Source organism: Macaca nemestrina, chromosome 4 (genome assembly GCF_043159975.1).
Source record: "Macaca nemestrina isolate mMacNem1 chromosome 4, mMacNem.hap1, whole genome shotgun sequence".
In the NCBI taxonomy this organism is placed as follows: domain Eukaryota; kingdom Metazoa; phylum Chordata; class Mammalia; order Primates; family Cercopithecidae; genus Macaca; species Macaca nemestrina.
In genome coordinates this window covers 105,981,311-106,006,920 of record NC_092128.1, presented here as the reverse complement: position 1 = coordinate 106,006,920, position 25,610 = coordinate 105,981,311, and positions in this window count along the sequence as shown.

Genomic DNA, 25,610 nt, shown 5'->3' with positions numbered 1-25,610 from the left:
TAGCATGTTCCACAAAGATTTTGCAGTCCAATAGCATCAGGCAGACAGCTAAGCAAAACAATGCAACAAAAGTAGCTCTAGGAAGTGAATCTACAAGTCTGATTAACCACACACTGCATTATAATTTTACAACAAAAAATGAATTATAATTCTTTCTTAATTTGATACAGAATGTAACTACAAAAAGTCATGTATCAGTATCTCAGTCCCAGTACATACCAGAGCTCCATTAAGAGTGTTTGGAAGTCCACTGCCTCTGCTCTTCTGTTTGAAGACTTTGTTAGTTTCACTCTGCAAGCAGTAAAATGTCAATGCATATCTAGAGCCCTGGCTAGAAGATCCCACATAAATACAAAGGAAAGTAGCATGATTTCATTAGCTTGTATATAGAACAGATTTTAATGAGTATTTCTCTTAGCTCAGTCCTTTCCCCCTTCTCTTTCAGGCATCTAATCATTTTCAAGGACTTTTTCAAAACAAAACAACTTATACCTTAAAACCTCTGTGAAATCTTTAAGAAAGGTCCCTTTCCAATATTCCTACTGCATTTTGCTCATCTCTCTATGGGAGCAGGCACTATCTTATTTGATGGGTATACTATTTGTTTTATTTTTGCCTGTCTCCCACTGTACACCATGCATTCTTTTTCTATCCTTGGCACATAGGACCTGTAAGGTGAGCAATCTTTTCCGTATGAATGAGAAGATAATGGAATAAATGAATGAACCCCTTATCAACCAGCAGAAGAATGAAGAACAGTATTCTAGTTCGGACTACAAGTTTGGGAGCAGCCTTGGGTTTATTAATTTGGGGACCTCGGGCAAATCATATAATCTCTCTGGTCTCAGTGGTTTAATCTGCAATATGGGAACAATGAGTACAACACATCTCACGGGCTTGCCCGTGAAGATGAAGAGGGCTGATGTGTATAATGTTTGGAAGGCAACACTGCTGCGCGGTGTCAAACCCGGGGCAGATCTTTGTAAAGAGTGTCAATAGTTATCATGGTTGTTACACAGTGACTGAAGAAGAGCTTTATTGCAGGAAGCACCTAGGATGCAGGGGCACTGATTTTCTGGGTAGAACAGTTGTACATCTGGCCCTTGGCTGCTATGTCCTTTTCCTCACACCCCTTCCCAGTGTGGAAGCAACACCTCTGCTTGTCCCGAATCTCAGTGAGTTTTTGACCCCTTGGGAAGGTAGCGTTTTTTTCTTACTGCTACAGCTCAAATTTTTTTTCTCTGCATCCCACTTCCCTGGAAAGGTATTTGATAGGAAAATGTCCCCAGCCTCATTGGAAAGCCCAACCTACTAATTCATCATAAAACAGAAACCTAATAGGCTGGCTTCATTAAACTGGGAGCCCAACATCACTGCACCACAAAGCTTAGGGAGTGGAGGACACTGGCGGAATATCCCCTTCTCCCTGCCCCAAACAAAAACACATACACTGTCTTAAAAATAGCCAGAATTCTTTTTTTCTGTTTCTCTTCAACAGGAGGTTCATTCTGAAATTGAACCAAGTGGAAAAACACAAAGCCCTTCAGATGTGTCCAGCTTTGTAGCATTAAATTGGGATGGAGCGTGTGACAGGGGTGGGGGTGGTTTCATAATATAGTGAATGGAACCTTTTAGCTTCAGTAAGTGAGTCTGACTCAGGAATGCAGGCGATTGTATCTCCAAAAAAATCAATATTAAGATGCACAATTACTCCCCTGGTATCGAAAGAATTAGTTGATCTACATGCTAAATGACAAGCTTCTTGATAACAGGGATTATGTGACTTGCCTTTCCAGCCAGGGCTGCTAGAGAGGGTCCTTTAGGTCCCTAAGGCAGAGATAATCTAATTAGAACAACAAAGACCAGGTCCATTTGAGGAGAAGGCAACCGTGGGGGTGGGTGGGGGTTGGGAGGTGATAGTGGGTGTGGAGGGAGCCGTGCAAGGCCTGTGATGGCTGGGAGGGGCTTGTGCAGGGCAACAGCAAATAGGTGGGGAGTTGCTGGGGGGGTGAGGCTGGAGGGGAAGGGACGCCTGCAGAAAGGGGTGGATAGAGGTCACCTCTAAAACATGACTTAATCTCCACTTTGGCTCCACAAACACTGCTCCGCTGGCTCCCAGACTGCGGACAGACTTGACAGGATGAGTGAGCGGGGCTCCAGACACTCAGGCACACAGAGGTCTTCTAGCCCGCCACTGCCACCACCGCCACCACCGCCACCACCACCACCACCACCACTGCCACCAGAGAGAAACAAGAGGCCTGGGAGACACACGTGGGCCACTCCAACCCCGATCTTCTCACTCCTCTGAGAATTTCCCACCATCTAAAGACCAAAAGACCAGAGTCTGATAGAAGTTCCACCTGTCCATAGCAAGAGAAGAAAAATACAGCCATGGGTGACATTTTCACAAAGCTCAATGTCTTTTATTAAAAGATCTGTCCTGACTTCTGCTATTACGTCCTTCTCATGTTTTTGGTGGTTAAGATTCCCTTTTAAAAGATGGATAGTGGGGATTTTTCTTCTGATTTTTTTTTTTTTTGTAATGTTCTTACCTGATACAATAAAAAGCTTCTGTTGATTCCGAAAACATTTTTTTCTAAAACTTTGTCTGACTTTAACAAACAAAAATCTATGAAACTATCTTGTTAGACTTCTCAGCAAATGTTTTTAAATTTGATACTCACATTTTTCTTCTTCTTAGGGAAAAAAATCAGACCAAATAAGCTTTGCTTTTAGCTCCTGTATCCTCCACAACTTTTCATTCCCAGGGTATTTTGAGCAAACGCTTTTTGAAAAAGCTGTTTTCGGTACCATGGAATTCTAAGGCAATGGGGCATTTATCAAGTCAGTAGTTTTTCCATTTTTTAAAAGCAAAGAGGCTTTATCATGAAATAATTTCACTAAAACCTCACCGTGTACACAGTGTGATCTAAAGCAGAGAGGCTCTGACTTTGGGAAGGCATTGAGGGGAGCTCAGAGCCCTGCGCTGGTCACCTCAGGAGTGCCTGGGGCCTTCAAATATCGTCTGAAAATGATTGCCAGAGATGGTCCTCCGTGTTTTCCTGAACTCTAGGTGGTAGGTGTGCTAGAGACAAGTTCCCCATCACCCTCCCCAGCCCTGGCGAGGTGTGAGACCACCCCCTTTCCTCTCTAGATTTTCATGGCCTTGAGAGACTGGACCCTGAAAAGCCAAGTGTGCATGAGGAAAACCTTCCCAAACTCAGGGCAGTGGAGATGACTTGTTTGTCTATGAACGCACAGGTGCTAACCATGGAAAGAACTCAAAAATTCAATTTTTTGTTCAAACTTTTGACAATTCAAAGTGGGAAATGAAGGAACTTTGGTGGGACAGGGGGTGGATGATGGAGAGGACATGGCTTCAGTTATCCACCAGGCTGGTCCTGTTGGCAAACACACGCTAATAATCTTATCTATGAATAAAAAGCAATTGGAAAAATATGTGAGGAGGCCTTAATGATAGTAAAAGATCCTGAATTTTTATTCTTCTTTCCTTTACCCGCTAATACAAATTCTCAACTTTCTTAGAGACAGCCTCTGGGTAAATAATTAATTACTTTGGCATTATTTTTACTCATAATAATATCAGTGATAATAATTATATTTCCTTTATAAGAAAAGACTTGCAGGTTTTTGCTGAGGGGAAGAAACTGCAAAAATTTTTGCATGATTGTTTTTTCTATTTAAAGAACTAAATGAAATCTTTAAGGATGTTATCTGTATTTGACTTCCTTCCTAAGTTCTGAGGACCAAATCCTAGAATAAATGACAGTTAACATCTGCTTAGCTTAAGATGACACTTGGAAGGCTTAACAATCTCTCTCAACTTATTGGGGTGCAATAATTTATATTAAATTGATTTGCTCAGGCTTAAACTTGAGTTTGATTTTTAGAAAATGCTGCCTTCATGTCAATCTCACTATGATGGATTTTGAAAGGCAGTCATGGTTCAACGAATGAGAAGGGAGGAGGTAAAAGGGAAGAAATCTCTAAGCCCTCTTTCTCTTCTAACTGCAACAAAATATACATGTATATTTTAAAAAATTAATTTTAAATTCACTGTTCACATTGACTCTAATGTCAACTATTGAAAACTTATTGTGTCCCTACTATTCTTGAAGATATCAAAAAACCATTCTTCACTGGGGAGAAAAGACTAGCAGAAATGAACTCACCCAGTCCCTGAGCAAGGCTGTGCCATTAGATGGCACATTGCTCAGTCCAGTCACAGCTCAGTGGACATCCATGTGGGCTGAAGGTTGGGTGGAGACACAGGCCTTGAGGCTTGACTTGAGAGATGGAGAGAGTAATGCACAACACCCCAGGCAGGAAGATACACGGAAGAAGAAAATGCAGAAGCAGAAGAAAGACACGCTTGTGGCTCACTGAGAAGGCTGAGTCAGGTTCAGGATCCTATACAGGACCCCTGTTCGGGGAGACAGAAAATGAGGCAAGGTGAGTCGGATGAGGCCGGGTTATGGTGGCATTCACATCCAAGCCTGGAATGGCTGTTGCACGTCACCATTCCTTTGTCCACAAAGACATCTACAACGGATCATGACACTCCATGTCCTCTGTAGCTCTTCAGGTAGCCACTGCCAGTCAGTTGAGCAGATCTGGCCTTCAAGATGAAATCTATTCTCTAATCCCATCCCAGGCCAACGAATTTAGGAAGTGGAGAGATGTCAAGTGAAGAATAGATGAATAAAGAAGACATGGGTCCCTAAACTTCCCACTTACTGTTGACTTCAACCTTACTTAATACAATTATGTTTTAAGCAGGAGCTGGACATGATGGAAGATCACTGGACTGGAGATCCTAGGGCTTACATTAAAGCTCCGTTTCTGCCACTAACTTTCCCCATTCTGTGCCTCATTTTCATTATCTGTAAAATGAAAAGATTGAAACAGATGATGGATAAGATCTGTCCTGACATTGCCTTTTGAGAGTACTACAAGTGCCAACAGAAAACAAGCCAGACTGAGCTTTGCAAGGGTCTCCTCCAGGAAGAGATGGAGGCTGGTACAAGCACAGCCAAGCCATGGAGGGGAAGAGGAAGCCAAGGTTCTGGCTGACCCACACCCTAAGTTAACAGCTCCTGGATAACTGAGAGTGAGCGGCATCAGTCACTGTTTGTGTTGGATGATCCATATGGCACGGAACATGTGGTTTAGGCGCCTCGAGGTCTCTTGGTAGGAAGTCGATGAAAGGCCTCATCTAGAAACAGCTTCTCTAAGGATCAAGGCAAGTGGGAAAAGTTTGTGTATCCTTGTTTTCCTCCCTCTGGATTACCCTGGCCCTGTCCTCAGCTTCACGTGGCCAGTTTGGCAGATGTCCCCACCCAAAGGCACTTCACAACAAAGCAGCCTTTCTCACCAATGACGTCTCCTACCTCCAGCTTGCCTGCTTCATTGGCCTCTAAGGGATGCATTTTGGAGACATGAGATGAGGCAGGATGAGATCATGGCTCCATGCAAGAGGACAGGAAGACCGTGCCTTCCTTCACGCATGGAGCTGCACACCCTTATCCATGGAGGTTATTACCCCATTTGCCGACAGCAAAAGATCAGCTCTGGCAGCTAGCTTGCCAGCGGCTCTGTTGAAACTTCAAGAATGCAGATAAGGCTGAGCAGCTTGGAGCCATGGTATTTGAATGTCTAGCTAGGCATTTTGCAGGCCTGGCTTGGCTTAATTTATTAATTTATTTGTATTTCCACCAGGACGTGACAAGACTCTGCTTCCCTCTTGCAATGTGCCTTTTCTCAAGCTCCTTGCATGCAAGGTCCCAGATGAAGAGGTCCACATGGCAGGAATAATGTCTGTCTTTCAATTTGTTGCTTTTTAGAAAGCTCTTTGCGTGGAAGCTAAACAAAATACTTGTCTATTGTATTTATGTTAAAGTACTTCTTGGAAACACATGGCTAAAGACAATGAAGGGGAAAACCAAGTATTCTTTACTGATATTTTGCATATCTTAGTTCTAGGATACACAGAAGTCCATGACTAGAAATGAGGAGTTGGGACTCAAATGAGCTGAACTTGTTTCTGTCCCTCTCTTGAGTTGGGCTTTGTCACATCCATGCACTCATTAATTGATTGTTCCATCCTTCTGTCCATCTGTCTGTCTAGCCATGCATCTGTCCATCCATCCACTTTCTCATTCAACTAATACGTATCACCTCCTCTGTGCCCAGAACCGAGGTTGCCATGGTGAATGAGATAAACTTCACCTTCACAAGCCCATGGCTGAAGGGGGCAGGTGTTTGTGGGGAGCTTTGTTGGTGGAGATTCTCTGGAGTTGTTGAGCTGCAGGCACAGCTGGTTTTCTGCAGGCAGGATGGACTCTGCCTGGGCGTGCACTGCTTGCTGCTCAGAGCTTCTGATCTTTTAACAAATGAGGAAATGTTTCTTGTGGCCATGGAGCTTTCTATTCTACCTTCTGGATTTTTATATCTGATTTGGGAAAGAGACTAAAAGAGTAGGGAACATAGCTGAAGTCTTACTGACCCCTCTGTCTCTCACTATGGTGAAGAGAGGCATTGGTTTGGAGCTGTCCAGCTGGGCCCTTGCCCTGATATCTGAGCCTTAGTTTCTCTTTCCCTAAATGCCAAGTGATAACATTCATTCTTCTGTGTCTTTGTTGTGAGGACTGCATGAGATGAAGTGCACTGAGTCCTTAGCATAAGGCCTGCAATGTTATAAGCCTTCAGCAGATGGGAGTGCATATTCTTATTAAACCTGAGAGTGGGTTAGAACAGAGCTCCCTCACTTTCACAAGGGCTGTTAGTGGCTATCAGTAACTAAGATTTGTACTTTATTTTACCTTTTTTTCACAAAATTGAGGTCCTCACCATGCTGTCACACAATAACAAACAATCAGGCAGGGTTTCAAGCAAAGTAATGATTCTTTTCCCTAATAACTTTCAGATAGGACCTATTACTCTGTAATGAACATTAGTGTTCTTTGTCCCTGTCTGTGTGTCTCTGTATAGGGGTGTGTGTGTGTGTGTGTGTGTGTGTGTGTGTGTAGGTGGATATGTATTTGTGGGATGTAGATATGGGAGGCTTCCCCTAAAATTTTACTTAAAATAGTACTGAATTGTACGTGAATTGTTGAAAGTAGTATCATTCCTGAGTACAAAGAAGGAAAAAAAGGAGGGAAAGAATAGAAAGGTTTTCTTCCCTAGTAGATATGTGGAAGAGAATGGGAGGAAGTCCTGGGACCAGAGGAGACGAGGCAAAGACATAAGCATGGGCTGCCATGGGCAGAACATCTGCTGCTTCAGGGCACTAGTGTTCCGCTGTGCAGTGGAGAAGCATTTCCCTTTGAGGGGCAGACACTCAACCCCCACAGGGCAGATGCCAGCATAGATGGCCCCCTTTCCATCTGCACAATTTTTAGGGAGCTTATGAGATGGTCTTTCATTTTGTGACAAGCCCCAAGGTAACCCCTATAGAAAGTGTGTGGAAAGTGAGTGTATGTGGCTTCCTCTGGGCTGGGAGCTGAGCGGCATGTGGAGCCAGACTTCCTCCATTGTGACAGCAGGGGCCACCTTGACCTGCTGCTTTTTTTCTTCCTTTCCTCCTACTCCTCAAAACCCCTGAGGGTCATTGTAGTTTTCCTCTGGATGCATCTCAGCAGATGATTGTATTCGTTTCCTATTGCTGCTGTAATAAGTTGCCACAAACTTAGTGGCTTAAAACAAAACACATGTATTATCTCATAGTTTCGATAGGTCAGGAGTCTGAGTATGGCTTTGTTGGTCAAGGAGTCCACTAGGTTGCATTCTCTTCTCATCGGGAGGCTCAGTGGGAGAAGAATCCACTTCCAAGCTCATTCAGATTGTTGGTAAATTTCGTTTCCTTGCAGCAGCAGGACTGAGGGTCTGGCTTTTGCTGGCTGTCAGCTGGAGGCCACTTTCAGCTCTGCAGTCTGTCTGCAATGCCCCCACACAGGAGCATCCTCATCACAGTGCTTACCCCATCAGTCCAGCAAGGAGATTCTCTAGCGTAGGTCCACAGGCAAGATGGAGTCTTTAAAGTATAACATAATTATGGGAGTGACATCCTTTTATCTTTGCTATATTCTATTGGTTGGAAGCAAGTCACAGGCCAGGCCTACCCACAGGTGCTCCTCAAGGGGAGGAGGTTACACAGGTATGAACACCAGGGGTGGAGGTCCTGGGGCCACCTCACATCCTGTTCACCACTGTGACCTACATATTTCAAATTTTCCAACAGGTGTTCTAGTGGCAAAGAACAGTCAGAAGCTCCCACCCCAGAGTGTCTGCTGCAAAGCTAGCCCCTTCTACTTGGTGTCCTCATCTGTTCCCAGCCCTTTTCTCCCACACTTGAACCCTGGCCTCACTGCTCCTGTCTCATCCTCCGTGGACAGTAGTTGCAGATACCTTTTTGGCACCATCTATGTAGTCACCAGGCAGGCACACAAGACTTCTGACCTCACCCTCGAGTCTTCCTTTCTCCCTGACTCATGCAAGCATTTTCCAAGTCCCATCAATTTTAGCTTCTAATTGTCCTTCAAATCTGTTCTTGCTTCTCATCAGCACAGAGACCAACTCAGTCTAACATTTCCTTATCTTTTGCTTAGTGGTCCCCAACCAACTTCTCTGCTTCCAAGTTTTACCTCCTCAAATCCCTTCCCGTGTCTCATCTCTCCCGGCACCATTCCCTTTCCCACTCTCTCCTCCAGCAAACCAAAACCATTCTTTGTCTTCCTTTGGCACCATACTATTTCAGATCTCTGTGGATTTGCACATCCTGTGTTATTTCTCTACAGTTCTCTTCTCCGGTGCAATCTCTACCATTTGACTGTCTAGAAAACATCTACTCATCCTTTGGAATCTGACTGAGGTCTTGGGAAGATTTTCTTGACTATAGACAGAATAATTCACTTCCTTAACTCTTTCTTTGAACTTATTTCTGCTTTTTTTTGTTTTTAATTTTGTTTTTGTTTTGCATATTCATAACTAAATGCACCATCACCATTTTTTTTGGCTTGTTGATCATTTTCTGTCCTACTTGCTTAAGAAAAGAATGTGTAACTTACTTGTCTTCATCTTCCCAGCACCAAGCACAGCACTCCAATGCATAGTAATCAATAAATGTTGCTGAACTCAATTAGCATTTTTGAAATTATTTGGCCAGCTTCGGGAAATTTGTCAAATCTTATGTGATACCAAGATTATTTTTAAATCTGATTTTACACTCATACTTACCTTCAGCAGTTTAGGGTTCAGTAACCTATTTGATGCAGTTTTTAATACCATGCCCCTAATCTTTCCTCAGTTAGTTTTCAACTATTACCAGCTCTCTTTGGTAGAGCTCAACAGCAATGAAGAAAGGAGCTGTATGTTTTTCAATAAGGAGCTTTTACTGTTTCTTTTTCCAAGTGTTATCTCAATACTGTGACCACAGAGAGCATTCCACAACAACATCACACTTTTCAAACAAGCAGTCAGCCTCGAGTAAGAATTCAATGATCTCCACATCCTGATATTTTTTTTTTTCCTTCTCCGAACAACTGGGGCCCAGCAGAAAGAAGAAAGTCTTTGCTTCATTTGCTTTCCTATGATGCCATTGACTCTTGCTTCTTCACAGCAATGTGGCAGCGAGAGCCAGATGCACCATCTTTGCAGGGGGCTGCGTGGCTCAGTGGAACGATGGGCACCCAGGGCAGTGGCAGAGGGCACACCTCGAGTCACTGTATGTGGTAGCCTGGATCCTCACTTCAAATCCTAGCACCACTATTTACAGCTCATGCGAACTAGAGCAAGTTATTCGGCCTCTCTGTGCCTCAGTTTCCTCATCTGTAAAACAGGGCTCATATAGGACTATCCTCATGGAGTTATTGTGGGAATGAAAGAAGATGAAGCACATACACATACAACACTTAGAGGAGAATCTTTCACATTCTAACATTGTAAGCATTCACCAGCCACTAGCCAGGCAATTCTCATTACCCCAGAAATTTGTTCCCACTTTTCTGAAAGGAAATCAAATGAGGAACTATATTTTCTGGAGCTAGTCCTCCTCATTTTCAAGATGTAAATTTTCAGGAAAGGCATCAAGATGAAAAAAATGATCAGCTTCTCTAACATCACCTTTTCTAAAGGAATCTTTATCTAATCCACTTCATTTTTCTTATCTAACAGTATGAGTAGTATCTCCTGCTTCTGGTATTTCTTCTTCGTCTTCTTCTTTTTTTCTTTAATTCCCTTTCCCAGAATTCTAAAGGTTTATCTGAATTGAAAGATCCTCTCTATCTTTTTTCTGTTAGATTGTTTCTTGGTTTAAATTAATATCTGCAAACGTAGACTGAATGCTTCCATCTGCGTGGGAGGCTTGGTGTTTGTTTTTACTTTGTTCTTCTCTGGACAGTGTTAAGAAGGGCTTGAGGGGATGATTTGGGATTCTTCTTCTGCACAGACCCTTGTAGAGGCATCCCTGGGAAGAGGTCAGGGTTGTGGATGCGTGTGTGCGCCTGAGCTAAGGTGTGGGAGTGAAGACACCGTGACAGAGTGCTGTGTCGCAGGAGGATGGATGGAGGAAGATGAAAGGAAACTATCAGGAAAGAGCCCCTCAAGATAGAGCCATTGAACAGCACTGACAGGTCCATGATTGAACATGTCTGGCTATTTCTCACTCCTTCCCAGGAGAAAGGAGAAGTGCGAAGAGACTCAGTGCTCATGGAGGACCAATCACGTGCCAGGTGAGGGGTAGGACATACTCATGAACCTTATCTCTCTTTTTAAAGCAACCCTGTGAGGTTGGTGGTGGTCCCTGTTTCACTCATGAGAGAGTTATTTCTTCTCAAAAGTCACACTGTATTAGGGGGCAGCAACAGGTTTAAAAACAGATATCTCAGATAGCAGAGTGTGTTTTCCTTTGTAATGGATTCATTGCAGCTGAGATTTAAAAGTTTAAGGATCCCATGGTGTTCAGTGCAGGAGATGATCAAGCGTGGGAACATACAGACATCACTGTCTTCTTTCTGCGAGTCTTGGACTGTCACTCTCACAGCCCACCAAGATAGCTCCCTAAGTACTTGGTAGTTGTTAGAGGAGTTTAAAAAAAAATCTGTTACACAACTTTTTCAAGGAAATGCCTATCAGCTAAAATGATTCAAGATAAGGGTAAGCAGATATCAAAATAGACCACCAAGGAGCTGAGAAGACTGAGGAAATTTGGAAGAATTGTGACAGGTGATAGAGGGGTACAGGGACACATGGACTCAGATTTAGGAAGCCACAAGCAGTACCAACACCTGTCAGAGAGACACCATTGTTAATGCTTCTATTCCATTTATTTAAAGCCTGAGATGCTCAAGATGTTGCATGGAAAACAATTGCTGTGAAACAAAGGAGAGAGGGCATTCTTCCACCATGGATTTGCATTGTGCTTCACTTTCACATAATGAAAAGGAGAAACTGGGGAGGGGCAGATGGGGACAGGCTGACTTCACTTCTCATGGCATGTGCTGCTTGGTCCAGCAGCATGGCCGATGTGATGACATGGTAGAGGGTGTGTGGACGAGTCCCCTGCTTTACCTGCCAGTGGATCCACACAGCAGCCTCTGGGGTTAAGCTACCCTCCAGCTACCCCTCAGTTGTCGGCACGGAACAGAAAGCCTCAAAGTCCAGAATTTTCCGGTAACTCTCAATCTTTTATTTTAAATAGCCTGTTATAGCAATTTTAGCAACTAACTAATAATTTCTATTTTACACGGCAGCTTTGAATCATGTATATTTTTCACTGGAGTCTAATTATTGAATATCTGATGACATTGTGTATCCATTGTGACCAAAAAGTGAATACCTTATGGAAGTGTTGATATTTCTGCTCTCAAACTAACGATTGAGTTACTTCATTGCTTTCTTCAGGGCTCTGAGAAAAATGACAGGGTGTTAAAAAGAAACCATTAATTTGTCTCAGGAAAAAATTATCAACAAATATAATTTTTTTTTTTTTGAGACAGAGTTTCGCTCTTGTTGCCCAGGCTGGAGGGCAATGGCATGATAGCGGCTCACTGCAGCCTCCGCCTCTTGGGGTCAAGCGATTATCCTGCCTCAGCCTCCATAGCAGCTGGGATTACAGGCACCTGCCATCATGCCCAGCTAATTTTTGGTATTTTTAGTAGAGATGGGGTTTAACCATGTTGGTCAGGCTGGTCTGGAACTCCTGACTCAGGTGATCCACCCGCCTTGGCCTCCCAAAGTGCTGGGATTACAGGCGTGATCCACCACGCCCGGCCAACAAACATAATTTTGAAAGACTAACTATCCACAAATCAGATGATAATCATAAGCTAAACTTCAGTAGCATTGTTAATAGGGGTGTCCACAGTCTATGCTTTAATCAGCTTTGGTCAACTAATGAACATTAACTGCAACAGACATTCATTCCTTTAACACACATTTATTGAAATATTTAAAATGTTTAACAATTTAAAAATCTTAGAAAATACCTTCTCCTAAATTGCACGAGCATTGCAACCTAGCATAAATTATTGCCTTGGATTTTAAATAGATTTTAATTTATTGGAGAACTGGAATAATTTCATGGGTAGTATTTTGGCATCTAGCACATCTTGGATATTCAATAAATGTGTTAAATTAAACTGTATTACTAAATAATAGGAGATCTTGAAACAGAAGCATAGTTTTTGAGTTCATTCCAATTTAAGCAATATTCATTATATGTATAAATTTATGTGCACAGGACTGAAAATAGAGCCAATAATTTAAAACCTTTAAACTTTGTGTAAATGTCTGAAAAAGCCACATTTAATTTCCAATTAATACTATGGGAGAGGAGAAGCAATTAACCTAATGAAACTCAGAATGCCACAGCTTGTCTTTGGTTGATTAGTAGATTGTGACTTTTATCAAATTTTCTCTGCTGTATCATCCTGGAAAAGCCTATTATTTTATAAGTTACACAGACTAGACTATTACAGGCATGTGTTGGAAATATCATGGATTTGATTCCAGACCACTACAATAAAGTGATTATCACAATAAAGGGAGTCACCCAAGCTTTTTTTGTTTTTTCAGTGCATATAAGTTATGTTTATACTATTCGGTAGTCTAAGTGTGCAATAGCATTATTTCTTTTTTAAAAAAAACTAATGTACATACCTTAATTTTAAAATTAAACTTATTTTCTTGCTAAAAAATGCTAATGATCATCTGAGCCTTCAGCACATTATAATCTTATTGCTGGTGGAAGATCTTGCCTAAGTATTGCTAGCTACTGACTGATCACAGTGGTGGTAGCTAAAGGCTGTGGTCAATGGGGGACATTACTTAAATGAGACTACAATGAAGTTGGCCCCAGGGATTGATTTCTCCTTTTAGAAAAGATTTTTCATAGTATGGGATGCCATTTGATAGCATTTTACCCACAATAGAACTTCTTTCAAAATTGTAGTCAATCTTCTCAAACATTGCTGCTGTTTTATCAACTCAGTTTTGGGAATATTCCAAATCTTTGTTGTAATTTCCACAGTGTTCACAGCATCTTCACCAGGAATAGATGCCATCTCAAGAAACTACCTTGTTTCTACATATGCTCATCCATATGAAGCAACTCCTTGTCTATTCAAGTTTTATCCTGAGACTGCAGCAATTCAGTCACATCTTCAAGCTCCCTTTTGTCTCTAGTTCTCTTATTATTTCCATTATATCAACAGTTCCTTCCTCCATTGATGCCTTAAACCCCTCAAAATCATCCATGAGGGTTGGAAGCAGCTTCCCCCAAACTTCTGTTAATGTTTATATTTCGACCTCCTTCCATATATCACAAATGTTCTTAATGGCATTAGAATGGTGACTCCTTTCCAGAAGGTTTACAATTTACTTTGCCCAGACCCATCAGAGGAATCACAATCTAAGGCAGCTATAGCCTTAAAACATGTATGTCTTATATACTATGAGTTGAAAATCAAAATGAATCTTTGATTCATGGTCTACAGAATGGGTACTATATTAGCAGACATGAAAACAACTTTCATCTCCTTGTACATGTCCATCAGAGTTCTCGGTGACCAGGTGCATTGTCAATGGGCTCTAATGTTTTCAAAGCAATCTTTTTTTGTGAGCAGTAGGTCTCAACAGCGGCTTAAACAGCCTGTTATCCAGGCTATATTGTTCCACTTACAGAGGACAGGCAGAGTAGATTTAGCATACTCCTAAGGTCCCTAGGATTTTCAGAATGATAAATGAGTGCTGGCTTTAACTTATAGTCACCAGCCACATTTGACCATAATAAGAGTCAGTCTGTCCTTTGAAGCTTTGAAGCCAGGCATTGACTTCTATCTAGCTAGGAAAGTCCTAGATAGCATGTTCTTCCAATATAGAAGATATTTTATCTACATCGAAAATCTGTCATTTAGTGTATCCACCTTCATCAATAGTGTTAGCTAGATTTTCTGGATAACTTGTTGCAGCTTCTCTGTCAGCACTTGCTACTTCACCCGGCACTCTTATGTTATGGAGATGGTGTCTTTCCTTAAACCTATGAACCAACATCTGTTAGTTTCCAACTTTTCTTCTGTAGCTTCTTCACTTCTCCTAGACTTCAGAGAATTGAAGAGAGTTAGAGCCTTGTTCTGGATTAGACTTTGGCTTAAGGGAATGTTGTGGCTGGTTTGATCTTCTATCCAGACCACTGAAACTTTCTCCATATCACCAATAAGGCTGTTTTGCTTTGTTATCATTCATGCGTTCACTGGAGGAGCACTTTTAATTCTCTTCAAGAACTTTTTCTTTGCATTCACAACTTGACTGTCTGGCACAAGAGGCCTAGCTTTGGGCCTATCTTGGTTTTCAATATGCCTTCCTCATTGTCAGCTTTTGATTCAAAGTGAGAGACATGCGATTGTTCCTTTCATATGAGTGCTTAGAGGCCTTTGTAGGGTTATGAATTGGCCTAATTTCAATATTGTTGTGTCTCAGGAAATAGGGAGGCCCCAGGAGAGAGGGAGAGAGAGAAAGGGGAAGCAGTCAGAACACACACATCATTTATCAAGTTTGCCTTCTGAAATGGGTGTGGTTTGTGGTGCCCCAAAATAATGATAATAGTAACATCAAGGATCACTGGTCACAATCATAACAGATATAATAATGATTAACATTTCAATATTGGAGAATTATCAAAATGTGACAGAGGCAGGAAGTGAGCAATTCTGTTAGAAAGGAATTCTGATAGACTTACTCAACACAGGGTTGCCACAGACCTTCAATTTGTAAAAAACTCAGTATCTGTGAAGTGCAATAAAATGAGGTGCATCTATGCTAGACTGAGGGGTTGGGTGGTGTGGAAAGAGCTGATAGAGACAAAGTAGAATATTTAACCTCGAATACATTTTTTCAATGTGATGCCGTTGATAGTCCTTTCTGTTAAGTTTTGGCCCCACATCTTTTCTTTTCTTTCTTTCTTTATTTTATAAAATTTATTTATTCTGAAGACAGGAATAGCCAAGTGATGATGACTCTTCATCAAAAACGCAGATTCTGCTGGCATCACACTTGTAGATTGCATTGTGAGCACTTCATCTGGTTCCAAATAACATACATTAAGCGGTTTGTTGTAAGGCTTCCAAAGGAAGGGAGATGGGAGGATGCGCGTGTGTTTTAATTTGATTGATTTGTGACCTACATTCTAAATGGCATACCTCTTAAAATGCAGAAAATCATACTTCTCAGGTTAGAGATTACATAAAATAGCTATGTTAGAGGAATGTGAATAATTACAGCTGGTATTAGTTGGGCTCTTACCATACTCAGCCCCTCACCGAACATGCCAGGCATGCGTCTCAAGAGGTCCTCCCAGCTATGCTCTGAGGTGGGCATGGTTCTGTTATATTTTCTGTGTAACAAGTTACCCTCGACTTAATGGCTTCAGAGAATGCCCCTGTCACTTTTGGTTTGTTTTGTTTAGGGCCATTTAAAATGAGTTTTCATTGACCTGTCACTGAAAAAAATCATGGGTAGAGACATGAACACACCCTGGGCTCTGGGTAGCCTCCTTTATTCCTCTTGAATGCATTCACTGAGTGATTTCCAGAGTAGGGATGGTTTGAAAGGTCCCAGTGCCACAGGATCCACATGGAGGATGATCACACAGCTCAGAACTCAAGCCAGAGTGTGCAGTCAGCTCCTGGTAGAAACCATGTCCTCTCCTCCCCTGGGAAGCTTTGCCCCAAGGAGTGAACCAGAACTGTGGGCTGCAGCTGTTCTCAGGAAACCTGGTTTGTGCCTCATCATCCAAGGCCTCCAGCTGCCCTGGACCTCTTCATGTGAGGCACAGTCATGGATAGGAGGGGTAGCATGGTAAAGGTTAGGGTTGGTGGCCTATGGGGATCAATAGGGCTTCCCATTACAAATATAGATTTGTTATCCCCGAAACTAAAGGAATACAATCCCTTTTCTTAAATACTAAAATACACATTGTCCAGTTCATGTTAATGTTCATGTCTTCCTCTGTGGCATGGGAAAATAAAATTCTTTTTCTCTTTCTTGCTTCTTTCTCCCTCCCCCAATCCCTCATCTTTCTCTCTCTTCCCCTTTTCTTCTCTCTCTTCCTCCTCCTCTACCTCTTTCCGTCTCTTTCATTCTCTTCTGTCGAGGAGACTGGATTTTGTTATCTGATTTCTCCCCTCTAAAAGAAAAAATAAATAACCATAATGGAAGGGAAAAGAATGTGACCCTTTTCGCTGTGTCTTCTGCTCCCCACTCCCACCTCCTGGATCTGCAGCTGCAGAGTAATCCTCAGATGCTTCCCCATGACCCACCTGTGTCACTGGCCACCACTTGCAAAGAGGCCTGAAAGATCTGACAAACAGACAGAGCCTCCACTGGGCTACAAGTCTGCACAAGTAATCCAAGCTCTGGCTCCGAGTGACTTATCCCTGAAAGTGAAGTGACTTGGAAAATGGAAGCAAATTCTGTCACCTTCTGCTTCTTTTAAAACACTTATTCCAAGTCTCAACAGGCAAGTGAAATGGGGTGGTTTCAGTTCAAAGTCATTCACTACCACCCTGTGCTTCATTGCTGCTTCAGCATGGAATTGATGCTTTTCTCACTCAGGGAAGGTCCCTGGGTGTCTCAATGCATTTGGGCTGTTCTAACAAAGCACCATAGACTGGGTGGCTTAGAAACAGCAGAAACCTGTTTCTTACAGTTCTGGGCGCTGGAAGTTAGACATTAGGGTGCCAGCCGGATTGGGTTCCGGCGAGGGCCCTCTTTGGGTTGCAGACCGCCTACTTCTCTGTGTAACCTCATATGGGGGCAAAAAATGAGCAAGAGAGCTCTCCGGGATCCCTTTTTTAAAATACTTTAAGTTCTGGGGTACATGTGCAGCACATGTAGTTTTGTTACATAGGTATACACGTGCTATGGTGATTTGTTGAACCCATCAACCTGTCACCTACATTAGGTATTTTTCCTAATGCTGTCCCTCCCCTAGCCCCTTACCCCCCAACAGGCCTTGGTGTGTGATGTTCCCCTCCCTGTGTCAGTGTGTTCTCATTCAATTCCCACTTATGAGTGAGAATATGTGGTGTTGGGTTTTCTGTTCTTGTGTTAGTTTGCTGAGAATGATGGTTTCCATCTTCATCCATGTCCTGCAAAGGACATGAACTCATCCTTTTTTATGACTGCATAGTATTCCATGGTGTATATGTGCCACATTTTCTTTATCCAGTCTATCACTGATGAACATTTGGGTTCATTCCAAGTCTTTACTACTGTGAATAGTGCTGCAATAAACACGTGTGCATGTGTCTTTATAGTAGAATGATTTGTAATCCTTTGGGTATATACCCAGTAATAAGATTGCTGGATCAAATTATATTTCTAGTTCTAGATCCTTGAGGAATCACCACACTGTCTTCCACAACGGTTGAACTAATTTACACTCCCACCAACAGTGTAAAAGCATTCCTATTTCTCCACATCTTCTCCAGCATCTGTTGTTGACTGACTTTTTAATGATTGCCATTCTAACTGGCATGAGACAGTATCTCATTGTGGTTTTGGTTTGCATTTCTCTAATGACCAGTGATGACGAGTTTTTTTTCATATGTCTGTTGGCTGCATAAATGTCTTCTTTTGAGAAGTGTCTGTTCATATCCTTCATCCAATTTTTGATGGAGTTGTTTGTTTTTTTCTCATAAATTTCTTTAAGTTCTTTGTAGATTCTGGATATTAGCCTTTTGTCAGATAGATTGCAAAAATTTTCTCCCATTCTGTAGGTTGCCTATTCACTGTGATGATAGTTTGTGTTTTGCTGTGCAGAAGTTCTTTAGTTTAATTAGATTCTGGGATCCCTTTTATAAGGGCACTAATCCCATTCATGAAGGCTCCACACTCCCAAAGGCCCCACCTCCTAATACCATCACATTCGGGGTTAGGGTTTCAATGTGTGAATATGGAGTAGGGCCACTAATGTTCATCCCATGGCCCTGGTGTTGTCTGAATCCTCTTGGAGATTTTGTTCTGACACATACTGTGTTCTCCACATTCATGTGGCAGCTGTGCTATGAATCTAGTGAGGGGCAGAGAGGGGAAAGCCCTGCGCTCAAATCCTAGGCACAGCTCAGAGCAAGCCTTTCCTTTCTCTGCTGCCTGGTTCTCCAGCTTTGTAAACGTCTTCCTGGCTTTAGACTGAGAGGCAAACCTGAGTGCCTCTGGCTCACAAAGTGGCCCTGTCAATTCCTACTGTGTGATCACTGGTGGGGCACTTTAACCTCTCCAGGCCTCAGCTTTTTCATCTGGACAATGGGTATATTGGACTGAATCAGTGGTTTTCAAATTCTTTTCTGTGACCATAGGAATCTCTACCTTGAGGAGGGAGAGGAGAAACAGCTGGAGGTGGAGGTGAGGGTGCAGCCCCTTCCCTGCTTTACCTGGTGCAGCCCCGGGTTCTGCAAATATTTTCTTCTTGGAAAAGTTCCACGGCTAAAAAGAATTCTGAAAGTCACTGTCCTTGGTCAGGACCTCCCAAGCTTCCCTGGTCATAAAAGGTTCCTTGGTTGATGTCGGGTGGCATCCCCTCCCAGATACTAAGAAGTTGTCGTTCTGCCCAAAAGCCTACCACAACCTCAGGCACCTACACAGAAAGGCTGAGAAGGGACACCCATTCAGGCCCAGGGAACAAAGGCCAGAGGACACTGCAGCTACCTGGGGACATGCTGCATGGTGACGTGGTTGCCCGGCCCTGACCTCTGCCTGGCTGCCAGGGCTGGCATTGGTCCCCACCTCCCTTGCCTGGACTGTGACTCAGCTTATGACACAGGCCCCTGCCTGGGTAACCCTCAGTCAGTGTTTGCAGTGTTCTCTCCTGCTCACATCTGTTCAGGGTCTCAGGAGAGGTTCTCATTCCCTGCCCTCGTGTGCTCCTCTCTCATTGTCGGGGAGTCTCCAGGTCCAATATTTAATGCTACGGAACCAAAGTACACGCGACCAGCTCAGGTTAAGCTGGAGTCAGCACAACCATGCACAATTGGCCAGGCTGTGTCACCGTGCCACAAGGTTTCCATCCAAATGAGGCACCTTTTTTCAATTAGGGCACAGAGGATAATCTACTGAAGCGAAATCGCCAACTTCCATATTATGTGGAGATTTTCTCATATTTTTCAAGTTTATAACTAGTTCTTTTAGGCAGAAAGTGAGGCTGGATTGCAAAAACAGACCACAGACCTGAGCAAAAGCAGGGACAGTCTTCAGAAAACCAAGCAGGGCGTATAAGCTGGGAAAGAAAGTTGTGTATCTCAGAGAGATAGACTGTGAGCCAACGGTCCTTCCTTGTATTATTTGGAAGAAATTTGATGGCAATATTAGTTCTGGTAAAATGTGAAAAATATTTTCAAAAATAGATGCTTCCTATTTTCAAATGATCTTTCAAAATTGTATCCCATGACTGTACAGATGTGATCGGAGGTGAGGGGTGGAAGGTGGGGAATGTCCTTATTTAAAAACATGAGTGAGGGCAAGTACTTTGGCCACAGCCTGCTGGATGGAACAGTCAGTTCTGCAATAGCACATGTTTTAAAAATGCAAGTTTGTTCCAATGCAATTGATATATTAAAGAATAATTTGAGTGTAATATGCATGATGTTGTCCAGGAGAAACACTAGGCAAATGCAGAAAAGTGCACCTAGCTGAAGTGAGCTGTGTGGGACTATGCAACCACACATACATCTCAAATATCTACCAACTACTTTGGTTCACCATGTAAATTATGAGCTAACACATCAACATCTCATATTACAACTCTGCCCGTTTCCAGAATGGTGAATGGGAACTATGGATGCCATGACTCCATTTCCTCCTCTGGAGCACCCTCTTGAATGTTCTCTGGTGTAGGCTGACTGGCTTTTTCATCATATGAGGTGTCCTAACCCCCTCCCTGCTGCCACACCAGCCTTCTGTGACATTCTGTACCATCACAGTAAGGAAGAAAGAAAGGAAGGGAAGAAAGAAAAATATTTTAATCCCTCCTTTCCCCAGGGTTTTCCCTTGGAGAAAAGGAAGACAAAGCATCCTGATCATGCTCATTCTTCTCCACTAACATCTTTTCTCTCCTTTGACAGGGACTTCTTGTCCCTGGGTCAAGTTTGTGTGTATCTCTGTAGCTTCCTTCTCATGCAAAGGGTCCCACTGGATTTTTCCATGAGGCCTTGACAACTGCCTGGACTTTTCCAAGCTGCAGGGTGAGCACATGAGGCCTCTATGTGGGACTCCACCGCAATAAGCGGAGTGTGAGTTGTACTTATTGCAAACTCCAGCATCTGCTTTCAGACTAGCAGCCCAATCTTTCCCTAAAAGGAGAGTGGCTGCATGCTGATACTATTTGCACCACTTCACAGTAACCTCACAAACTGTAACCCTTCCCATTCCCTCGAGCAGATTTTTAAGTTCCTTTCAAGGTAAAACACCCTATTTATTATGATATTTCTATATACTTTTAACTCTTCATCATGTGTAATCATTTATCATATTTTTCCTGGTTCCTGTTTTTTTTTTTTTTTTTCTAAATGTGTCACTAGTGAAGTTTTGGATTGCTGTGCCCTAACTTTGTTTTTCCCATGAGCCCTGTTTTTCTTGTGTGATTCTGCATAGCCTGGTGAATTTTAAAAACACTTATGTCATGTTGCAGCAGAATTGACTACATCAAAATGTTAAATCCCATGATGACAGTTTAAATGTTCACAAACAGCATTAGATACACATTCATAAATAAGATCCCACCGCAGCTATAAAAACCATGTACAATTTCATCCCAGCTCTGCCTCCAGTGTGGGTCCACTCTTTCCTTTTGGGGAAGATTGGGCTGCTGGTCTGAAAGCAGATACTGGAGCTTGCAGTAAGGAAAGCCCACACTGTGCTCATTGTGGTGGGGATCCCACATAGAGGCCTGGATGTGCTCAGCCTGCAGCTTGGACACGTCCAGGTAGTTGTCAAGGGCTGGTGGAGAGACCTGATGGAACTGTTTGAGAAGTTGAGAGCCTCATGAGAGAGAAGCTATTGGAGGTATACACAAACTTGACCCAGGGAAAAGAAGTTCCTGTCAGAGGGGCGAAAAGATGTTAGCAGAGAAGAATGGATGTATTCAGAATATATTGTCTTCCTTTTTCTCCAAGGGAACATCCTGGTGAGAGGAAGAATGAAAACGTTTCTTTATTCCCTTCCTTTTTTTCTTCCTTACTGTGGTCCATGGTGCAGAATGTCACAGAAGGCTGGTGTGGCAGCAGGGAGGGGGCCAGGACATCTCATACGACCAGAAAGCCAGATCAGTCTACACCAGAGAACATCCGAGAGGGTGCTCCAGAGGAAGAAGCAGAGTTATGGTATCCATAGTTTCCATTTGCAAGTCAATTCTCCCTTAGACAGTGAGACAGATGTCCACGCAAAATCTATAAGAGGCATGCCCCCAGTCCCATGGAAGGGCAGAAGAGAACGGGACTAACTCCTCCCAGGTGAGTCAAGAAGGGGACAATATTAAACTGTGCTGCAAAGTGTAAATAACAGTTCACCAAATTCCAGGAAGAAGGACTCAAATATGCAAAGGCACAGAGGACAGAAAGAAAGTCTGGGGCTACCGAGGTAAACGGTGGGAAGAAGAGCTGCAAAGTACACCAGGGTTACCCATGCCAGAGCTGTCATGCCAGACACCAGTGATGTCTGGAAAAAATGGAGGAGCTCGGGCAATGGTTTGATGGAGAGGGAAGGTGGAACAGAGGCTTTGAGGAAAGGGATTTTTCTTGTGCCCGAGGTAGGAAGTCTGATAAGAAGCAGTGCTTAAAGTCCAGGAGATGACAGGGGTATGTGAGGGGAAGGGTCTTGAATAAGGGGACGTAGGGTCCAGGTGGGAGGGACAGTGCTTTAAGAATGAAAGCTGAGCCCTGGGTGGAAGGGGCCACCTGCACAGGTGGGAGCAACTGGACTGTGATGATGGACTAGGTGTGACCAGAATAACCAGCTGGCTCAGTACTAAGCTTGGACTTGAAGACAAATAAGGCAGAGACCTTGCAGAGGAAGCTCACAGGTAGATTTTTCTCTAAGTTTCAGAATCTAAGAAAACTGTAACTAGCATATTTAAAATACTCCTTATCTAGAAAGTCAGCTGACCAGATTTTACCTTGCCTTTGGTAAGTTAGTTAGCAATAGATTCTGGAAGTGTGACTTTTTACTGCTCACCAAGCCAGGTATTGTGCTAGGCCCTCTGTGTGTGTTATTTCTGATCCTCAGAGCAAGTTCTGAAAGAGACATTACCATTTCCGTTTACAGGTCAGTAGACTGAGGCTCCTAGGGACAAAATGACAAGCCCAGGGGCATATAGCAATTAAGATGTGGAGGTGGGAGTCAGACTACCCTGGCCTGTCTCCAGTGTCCACATGTTTTCTCCCTTAGAGTGCACTAAGAAAAAGCTGGCTTGGGTCAGTTTCATTTTGCTCTTCCCTGATTGGCTACTGGCTTATAAATACAACTTCCTTATAGTAGGGTTTCCTCCAGTGTCTGATGCACTAAAGTTTCTGGGCCCCTTTTCTCCTGTTTACTAACCTCAAAACATTTTGCATGTCCTCTCATTTATCTTCATCTATAAAATACACAAAGCCAGCCCATCTACAAGAGGAAACCATTGCAAAGCTCCAGTGAGAACACAGAATTTCTTTGTACATTGTGAACTACTGTGTATGTGTTAAAGAAAACAAACAAAAACATCTTCCTGAGTATTCTCCCATAAAGCAGCACTAACACCAAGTCAATGGGGAAGGACAGGGCTTGTTCCTAACCCACACACATGTGCACACACACAGACACACATGCATACCCCAAGATGAGTGTTTCCCTTTTGAGTTGCATTTTGTTCCTTTCAAAGTCATTCCTGATGCTTATTGAAGCCTGACCTTGCCCATAGGGAATGCTGGCGAGAAAACCATATGTAAAATAAGAGCCATGAAAACGAATAAAACAGGGTGAGGGGACAGAGGATGGTGGGGGCAGTGCTAGTTCATGTAGGATGGTCCCAGAGGCCTTTCTGATGAGTTGCCGTTTGAGCCCAAACTGTCAGGAAGTGAAGGAGTCTCCTGTGTGATTTTCTGGGGAAAGTGTTAGGCGGGGGAAGAGCAAGCTCTGGGTGTCATGAGGATTAAACAGGGTTGTGCATACACAGCTTGACACATAGCAAACTCTCACTAAGAAGAGATTTACTCAACTAGAAGTCTATACCAACATAGGCCAGTGATATAGTTTTGAATAAGAATTTATGTATAGGGTTCATTAATGTGGAATAAGAGACAGGTTAGATTTTGTCATTGTGATTTCCTCCTCAGATACCATGTCTCATTATCTATATAGCTGGTCCAGTGTCACAATTTTATTCATGTCTCTGGACTGCTGATGAGTTTACCTAGTTCTTCCAGAATGTACCAACCATTTTTAGGTATGATCAGAACATCTTTGAAACATCTGGGGCCACGTTTTTTTCCTGGCCTTCAACCCTTGGCTATGAGAGTAATGTTGTCAACTAAAGTTCCCTGCCTGACCATGATCTATATATTTATTTTTTTAACCCTGCCTATCCCTTGGTTCTATGTTGCCATTCTATTGAGAGTCCTAAATTGAATTTGTATGGATCGCTCATGCAAAAAGCCTTTTAGAGAGAGTGGTGGGCAGACTTGTGGGGGTGGAAGGGAGGTTTGGCCCACGACAGGTCTGACTTTGAACACTCTCTTTCTCTCTCTGTCTCATTCTCCCACTCTCTCTCCCTTCTCTTCACCCCATTCCATGAATGCTAGAGGTGAAATGAAAGTAGATTCTTTCTGAAGAAGTAGGATAGATAATCAAGGACTTAAAGTCAAAGACTCTAAAGGACACAACCCTTTGATTCTAGTTGGCAAAGACAACAGATAGCGGAAAAGTACCGGGAAACTCCACACCTCTTACTTCTGTGCCCACTGACCCACACTTGAGATCATCTCAGTTTGCTCCCTTACAGAGCTCTCTCACCAAGCATCCATGGTTTAGGCACATTTGTCCTCATTTCCTTGTGACTGCTGGGAGCTCTGGAGGCAGAAGGGCAGTGGAGTAGAAGAGTGAGGCCTCGAGTTGAGTGCCCCACAGGATGGACTCCTGGGAAGTGAGGGAGGATGAAACTCCATGGAGAGATGTTAACAGCTCCAACCCAGCCCAGGAAGGTGGAAGTTTCATTTAATTAGATTGGTCCCCAAAGGGAAATTCTAGTGCCTGGGGCAAGATCGCATTTGTCATCTTGACACCTTTCCATTGCTTGTCACATCTTAACAGCCCTCCTGGGCCTCTTCACATGTCCTCCGACCGGGGTCTCTTTGTCTCTGGTGCAAGTCTCATTGCTGGAAGTTGTTAAGAAATACTGTAAAAGCAGCTAAGGTCCAATTTCTGGAAAATGCACATTTGCTCATTTTGGAGCTTAATGGCAAAGAGCGCAGTGTGGTCTGCATGAGTTTAATCCCCAGCACTCACACTTGATCTGTTTGGGCCTCAGTTTCATGGGCTGTATGATGGAGAAGGTCACAGCTGACCCTCAGGCACTGTTATGAGGGTTGAGGAGGATGGACGTATCTGTAAAGCTCAAGTCAGCATTTGTGCATGGCAGCTGACAGTCTCATTGACATTTGTTCCTCTGCTTTTTGGGTTGCCTGCCTGCTTTATCAGATCGGAACACTTCTTTAAAGAAGGCAGCAAACTTCAGATTACATGAATCAAGGCAGCTCCCAAAACCACCTTCTTGGGAGAAATTGACTCTTTGGCTCCAAAAAAGTGCATGACAAGGGCCCTAGGCACAGAATTTATTTTTTATTTTATTTTATTTATTTATTTATTTTTGAGACGGAGTCTCGCTCTGTCGCCCAGGCTGGAGTGCAGTGGTGCAATCTCGGCTCATTGCAAGCTCCGCCTCCCGGGTTCATGCCATTCTCCTGTCTCAGCCTCCCCAGTGCTGGGACTACAGGTGCACAATGCCACGTCTGGCTAATTTTTGTATTTTTAGTAGAGACAGGGTTTCACCGTGTTAGCCAGGATGGTCT